We start from the raw sequence: 8,435 nt of genomic DNA on the forward strand, positions 1-8,435 counted from the left end.
ATAAATTATATCCAATGTATATGTTTTTGTGTATGCTAATGTTTGGTTACGTCTATATATGTCTAACAATTTATATTTCAAAGAACAGAAAATTAAGATATTAAAATATTAACATATTGGTTTCCAGATATACGAAAATGTAATTATTTATTTATTAATAATTATATAAAAATAAGTAAAGCATCGACTTCCATGACCGTGAGAGAGGTATAGAAATATAGCAAAATTGTTTTTAGGATGCACATTAAAAGCTTGCTTCCAATACACTAAGCAGAGGCAGGGAGATTTACGTTTTCTACTACAAGCTAACAACTATTTTGCTCGTCATCATCGTAGTCGTCTGTTTCGCCCTCCTCCTCCTCCCCCTCCCCTTCCACTTCATTTTCTCCTTCTTCCTTGTCCTCCTCCCCTTCTTCTCCTGTTTCTTCTCTTCCTCCTTATAAAACAAATATAATTTCTTAAAATTTTGGCAACGCACCAGCAATGCACCAATGTTAGCGGTTCTATAAAAAGATTACAACGACCCCAGCGCTCATATGGCATTTGCTTTATCAACCCCGAAATGATGAAAGGCAGAGTTGACATTGGGGTATTTTGTAGAGACGGAAAAAAACTGCCAGTAAGCATTTTGTTTGACATAGTAATGAATCTACCAGTTCGCTCTCTAGAAATGTTTTAGAAGGTGCTAGTTGATTACAACGAGTCCAATGCTTAAGTATCAGTTATTCCCCGAAACCAAGGTGAACTGTAACGGGATTTGAACTCAGGCGTAAAGATCGAACAGAAATGCTGCAAACTTTTTCTGCAATGTGCTAATGATTGGGTCAGTTCATCGTCTTAGTAATAATAATAATAATCTTTTTTACTATAGGCACAGAACCTGATATTTTGTGGGTAAGGGTGTAGTCGATTAAACAGAACCCAGTGTTTCACAGGTACTTAATTTATAGACGCTGAACGGATGAAAGGCAAAGTCAACATCGATGGAATTTGAATTCAGAACGTAATGACGGGAGAAATACCTATTTCTTTATTACCCACAAGAGGCTAAACACGGAGAGGACAGACAAGGACAGACAAACGGATTAAGTCGATTATATCGATCCCAGTGCGTAACTGGTACTAATTTAATCGATCTCGAAAGGATGAACGGCAGAGTTAACAACGTCGGTATTTGAATTTATGTGGCAACGGAAGAAATACCTATTTCTTTACTACCCACAAGGAGCTAAACATAGAGGGGACAAAGAAGGACAGACAAACGGATTAAGTCGATTACATCGACCCCAGAGCGTAACTGGTACTTAATTTATCGTCCTCGAAAGGATGAAACGCAGTCAACCTCGGCGGAATGTGAACACAGAAAATAAAGACACGAAATACCGCTAAGCATTTCGCCCGGAGTGCTAACGATTCTGCCAGCTCTCTCATGCATGGCCTCTTATCATGTTGATAAATTAAGAACTTGATTGGATGTAAATTTAATTGATTATAGAATGCAAATTGGGCCAATGTGGGCTTAGAACGCGGGTCATATATCTCTGTTACAAATATAACAGAACTCTGTATCCTACTTCCTAACGATTCTATTCTTCAAATGGATATTGCAGAAGCTGGCGATTTTCAAGCCGAAATGGAATATTGCGAACATTTGACATCTGCTATAATTTAATCGAAAGTTATCAAAATTATTCGGATTTTAACCACAGCCATACGAGTATATGATTTTGGATATTAATATACACTACAAGATAGTAGGATTATGAAAATGCTAATTAATGAACATCCTGGATATACTTAAATTTTCTGTTAAGCGAAACATTATTCCTAGTGTGAATCTACCATTATTACTCTCTAGTGAGAGGTTCCAATATATTAATAGATTTGTTAAAATGATTTTGAGTTCAAGAATGGCAATTCCATCAAGTTATTATTAAGATTCACATTTGCTAGAAAGTACTTGTTATATAGGAGAAATATTGGAACTTTGCATTTAATATTGAATTTAATATGATATTGAATGATGTCAAAGATTAGAAATAGTAAGTTGCTTGTGAAAGCAATAATGATAAATTAGAAAACGGAATGGTATAAATAAGTGTTAATGATGCTTGCAAAATCAACAATTACATCACAACCAGCAACACCCTCTACAGCTGTCATAATTTCGAGCATGTCCATCAGGTGACACATTAGAGAGCAGGGTGTGACATATCAACATATATTATCGAAATATCAGAAATATATCGTAAATACTTAAGGTGATATTCGAACTGTATTCTATTTTTTGGAGTAATTCTAAGAATTATAAACGGTGTTTGCATTCGAAATCATTTCCTTCACTTTTTGTTTGAAGATTTTTTCACTTATTTAAAAGTTTGTTCATATATTTAAAAGAAGTAAAGTAAATTTTGAGGCTGAAACATGTTACATAGTCTGCGTCTTTGAGGCATTTTACTGATGTAATCTCATTTCTTCGTTTCCTTCACATCACGAGACGAAGTTTTATTTCAAATGGAAAATTGAAAATACTTTCGAAAGAAATAATAATACAGAAATTCTCTCAGCATATAATTGTATAGAAAATTGTGCAACAATGCACCATGTATTTTTCAATTGCCTTTAAATCAATTATATGACTCCATAAGTATTGTTTTCAAACGAGATATTAGTTTAGGAATAAGCTTAAACCAGATGCTCGAGTTTTCACAAATGTTACATAAATAAAGATGGTGATATATTAACAAATACAAATAATTACTACTGGCTGCAGCTTAGAAATGCCTATAATCTCAAGAGAGGTGTCCAGCAAATTTAGCAACGCATTCAAATTTTGTTTGAGTCGATAGAAAACTACTTCAGTAACGGTAATCATCTGATTTTTTTCTAAGGTAAATGGAAACAAGAGGCTAGATTTAGTTATTTCAAAATTCTTCTCATCTGCTTTTAAATGGCTTTTGGATACTGTATTCAATAACTGAAATGTAATACAAAAATGAAGAAATACATAAATTCATTCAGTATTTATTCATTTTTATATGGAAATAAAACCAAAAATCAATTATAATACATTCAGGTGTCTTATATTGTGAGAAGCAATTTGTAATATGGAGTACAGATATTTTTACGTATTGTTTCATAGGAGTATTCATATCGAAATGCCAAGCATTATTTGGTGGGTAACGATAAACTGTATCCGCGAAATACGAGAACAAATGTCTTATAGGTCAATTTACATTGCAGATTGTAAAACTTTAGGACTCTCACGACATATTTACATCTATCTAAAGAAGTTCATATAATTTATTTCCACAATTATGTTTCTTTTCTGGACATAAAGAGCTAGGTATGATATCAACGGAAAAAAGAATTTGTCGGTATTAATAAAATTGGCTTGGTAAGACTGACGTGTCAGTCTCCTATAGTCACTACACCCTCCACCACCCTCAACTAGCTCTACAAAACTTTTAGCGTTCCAATAAATAATGAATGAATTCAAAATACGACGCTGATTGTCTGTTGGTATGTGTGTGTGTTCGTCTGCCGCTACGTTCTGAGTTCAAATTCCGCCGAGGTCGACTTTCCTTTCATCCTTCCGGGGTCGATTAAATAAGTAGCAGTTACGCACTGGGGTCGATATAATGGACTTAATCCGTTTGTCTGTCTTTGTTTGTCCATCTGTGTTTAGCCCCTTGTGGGTCGTAAAGAAATAGGTATGTGTCTGTGTGCTTGTAACTGTATGTCATTGTGTGTTTGAGTGTGTTTGTGTGTATTGGCGTAACTGTATGAGACTGTATTTGTTTGTACGTGTTACTGTATGAGACTGTGTGTGTGTTTGTGTGCGTGTGTGTGAGTGTGTGTGCTCGTGCGTACCTGTATGAGACGCTGTGTGTTTGCGTGTGTCTTTGTGTGTGCGCGCATAATTGTATGACACCGTGTATGTGTGTACGCGTAACTGTGTGAGACTGCCTGTGTGTGAAACAATAACTGAATGCGTACGTTGGTATCCGTATGTTTAACATACAAACTACGTGTGGAATGTGTGGTGATATATGAGTGTGTGTGTGTGAGTTGTTATCTGTGTACATTTGTGTAACAATATAAGACTATAATTCTCTGCTGATATCGTTGCGTATATGCGTGTGTTATAGATGTATGCATGTGTGTATGTATAAAACGAATAGACTGTATGTACGTGTACGTAACAATACACTCTACTTGAGTGTATATGTGCGTATGTCGTTATCTGTGTATGTTTGTGTAACAATATGAGATTATGCAATTATCAGCTGGTATCTGCTGATGCGTGCTTAGAGGTTAGGGTACTCGGCTCACGATGGTGAGTTCGAAAACCAGCAGCATGTTGTTTCGCAGTACTCCAGTCCACTCAATTGGCACTCAAAAGGACGATACAATTATTTAGTAAAACTACATGGTAAACGTTTTCTAGTATAACCTAATATTTTTACCTTCATAAATATCTCAATTATATCTGAAATAATCGTCAGTCACTCTGCCCTAGAGAAGTTAGCAAATTTTTATATACCGTATCTTTGTTTATGACGGCAATTAACCTCCAGTATATGAATTATTATAAATTAACGGTTAAGATGTTAACAAGATTTTAATATTAATATCGTATTCTGTCTGTCCTATTTCTTCTTTCCTTTCTTATCTACTAGCGCACATTTATATAACTGTATATGGTATTTTTGAAATATATCTACAAACCAGACCAAAGATCAAATTGTTTCATTAGATATTTGCCCTGATTGGAATTTTAAACAGACAAGACACTTCAAATGAATTTTCTTGACAGCGCTATCCAATTATATTAGCTTATCACATTTTATCCAATCAAATATACAACCTCCATAGCACTGTATGTCTTGTAAGATAGAGATTCATAATCTATTTTTGCCTTTCAGATTTGCATGCTAGCATTCTTTCATATACAAATAGACAGCAAGACATAATAATCTTACTGAACTAAATTCATCTAAATTCTTCTATTTCTTTCAGTAGTTACATATAATTTCATCAATGCGAATCATTTCCCGATTTTATGCCGGTATGAACACAAACATACATACATACACACACATATATATATATGCACGTATGTGTGTATGTATATATATATATATATATATATGTATATGTGTGTATGTATATCTATACGTATGCCTAATTGTATTTGTAAATGCATGTATATATATGTATATATGTACATCTATCTATCTATATATGTATATGTGTATGTATATATGTATATATACATACCATACTTACATATTTACATGCACATAAACATGTATACATATATTCATCTATACATACACCAGTATATACATGCTCGAAATTGGAAGTCTGTTCGACATGCAGAATGACAACTTCTTTTTACTTAACTCCAGAGCAAAGACGACTTCAGAAACAGATGCTAATTTGCATATTTTGAAACAACCATTGCATAAATATATCTGCGCATTGAAATGCAGTGCAAAGCATAGTGTGCAGACAAATAACTTGGGAGCCGCACGCTTTCACCCTCTACCAATTAAAAGAAATATTCTCGTACCATCGCGAAAGCATTTGATAGAATGTTTGAAATAATTAATTGAGACATTAAATTTCTTCAGATTTGTCCACACGTAGTTGATTCTTTGGGAACAATGCAGTAGTGATAAGCAGCTAAATGTGTTTGTTTTACGGTTGACGAGCGGAAAAATAACATGTCCTAGTTTTAGTTTCCGCAGATGACTTAGCAGTCGAGGTTTCTACATTCTGACATGCAACCAGAAAGTTGGTGTTTCCTTGTAAACAGTCACTTGATGACAAGTTGTTCTAGAGGTATTTTCTTGGAAATATACCTGCGACCAGGAAGTCTCGCACACTGTTTTACAATATTGAAAGCCATGTATATCAAATAAAGCTAATGTTTTGGGGTTTTACGGCTAGCACTGCGTTGTAGTGCCTAGAATATGTCAAACAAATCCTACACTTTATCGAAGGGACTATATTTCTGGAAAGATGTCATGTAATTAATAAATTTAAGTGATCATCTGTATTGACTAGCAACATCTAAGCATAGAAAATAGCGAAGATATATCCTGCTCATAAGCATGTAGAAGTGGACAACGAAGGGGGACAATCTAATTGAATGGATTCTATGTACATTACAAATATGTTTTTCGTTCCTTTTATAATTAAAGAAAAGAAACTGAAATAATTCTAATACAGGAAGGAAAAGTTTGAAGATACAAAAGAGACAGAAAATAAAATATAAAACGAAACTAATTACCTATATCAATGCATTCATATATACATAGACAATATATTACACTACACATAAAAGAACACACACATACACACACATATACTTGTATAAGTACACACAAACATTTATATACATATATATCATATCTATGTATATATATATATGTATAGGTGAGTTTAGGTTAGAGGTTATAACAACTGTCTAAGGGATAACTTGTATTTTATGAATCCACTGGTGTATTACCTATTTTTAATCATGAGTGTCGGTGTTAATGCTCATAAAGGATAGTTAGGGAGAAAAATATACTAGAGTTTATCAATATTCAAAGGAAAACAGAAAATGGAGATAAAATTAATGGATAACAATTGGCTTATATCAATTATTATTTATTAATTAATTGCAAAAAGACAGAATCTCGACATACGGCGGTTTATGTTAGCATGATTGTCAGTTCTAACCGCCACAATAATTAGTAATGCTAGTTATCATTGTAGGTAATTAGTTATGCCAAATTGAATCACAAAACTTCACCAGAGCGGGAAAATAAATAAAATATAAGTAAGAAGAGAAAGAAGAAATGGAGAATGGTGAAAATCAATTGGTGCTATATATATATATATATATATATTATATATATATATATATATATATATATATATATATATATTATATATATATATATATATATATATATGTATATATATATATTACACACTCACATACTCGCAGACATATATGTGCATGATATAGTTTTGACTCTAATTTAAAGTTATTGTTTGTGTATATATATGTATGAATGATTGTGTGTGTGTACGCCCGTGTATGTTTATTACCTTGTGTGTTTGCGTATGTGTGAGTATGTGTATGTGTGTGTATATGTGTGCAAGTGCGTCTGTGTGTGTGAGTTTGAATTGTATGCAATTGTATTATATTCTGTTCTGCGGAGTATGCCTCGATTGTTATACAGAATTGTTTAGCTGATCTATGTTGTTTACTGAATAGAAAACATCGCTTGAAGGTGACTTGAATATCTAAAAAAGTTTAAAGCCAGCATACCCTCATTAACAATATAAACTAGCAGGGTATTCTCTTGAAACAATTCTCTCCACAACATTAAATCTATAGTCGACATATGCCTCATGCAGATGAAAACACTGACGTTGCATAACTAAAATTCAATATAGAAATATGTTTATTTCTATAATGTAGTGTTCTGTAGAAAAAATAAAACTAAACAAAACAACAGCAATTTGTTCTTCTGTATATTATGCAATGATGCTTTAGCGTGTATGTATGTAAACTAACAGAAACTAAAATTCTAAAACATTCGTATAACAACTCCACAATGGAAACAAAAGCAATTGTGGTGAATTTAACCTGCTTACGAGTGCAGTTTTTTTACGCGCACATATTGCCAATCCTAAGTCGTTATCCACAATTATTATTATACTTACAAAACATATTTGCACAGAGAGAAACATTCATGCATGATACATAAAAAAAACATACACATACATACAAATACGCATATGTATACAGCCTAGCACATTGATAAATACAACCACATGAAGACGTGCACAGTTGCGCACATGCATTCTTAACAGACATATACACAGCTTCTTAGTTGATACTCTCTAAATTTTAATGAAAGAACATTGATTCTGAGTTGGAAATTATATTGTTTAATCTACGAGGATAGAAAAAAAATATGAACAAAAGAGTCACATATATATTCTTATGAAATAACGCTTGGGTGTTTATGTACTTACTAAGTTCGTTTAATGTTACCAATAGTAAACAGCTTTTTGCAGTGGGGAACTTGATCAATTCTTCAGATTTTTGTTAGTAACGTGAAAGGAAAACGACTTACCTAAAAATGGAAAAAAAAAAGAAAATATATTAGTAGAAATTCATTATATTTACAAACATATAACATTCATAAAACACTAATGCTTACTCTTTTATTCTTTTACTTGTCTAAGTCATTTGACTGCGGCCATGCTGGAGGACCGCCTTTAGTCGAGCAAATCAACCACAGGACTTATTCTTTGTAAGCCTAGTACTTATTTTATCGGTATCTTTTGCCGAACCGCTAAGTTACGGGGATGTTGGCTGGGGGACAAACACACACACACACACACACACACACATATATATA

At 33.1% G+C, this 8,435-nt stretch overlaps 1 protein-coding gene across 3 annotated transcripts in view; it reads right to left on the reverse strand.

Moving 5' to 3' along the window:
* LOC115211947 overlaps positions 1-8,067 on the reverse strand; it is a 1,127,226-nt gene extending 1,119,159 nt beyond the window's left edge. For 2 of the 3 annotated variants that reach the window (XM_036502953.1, XM_036502951.1), the window contains exon 1: positions 8,047-8,067. The gene's annotated coding sequence lies outside the window, so the exon portion shown is untranslated. The remainder of the gene's footprint in view (positions 1-8,046) is intronic. The other variant, XM_036502952.1, reaches the window with a different exon arrangement.
* Positions 8,068-8,435: the final 368 nt, after the last annotated feature.

This window comes from Octopus sinensis, linkage group LG5 (genome assembly GCF_006345805.1).
Source record: "Octopus sinensis linkage group LG5, ASM634580v1, whole genome shotgun sequence".
NCBI classification, from domain to species: domain Eukaryota; kingdom Metazoa; phylum Mollusca; class Cephalopoda; order Octopoda; family Octopodidae; genus Octopus; species Octopus sinensis.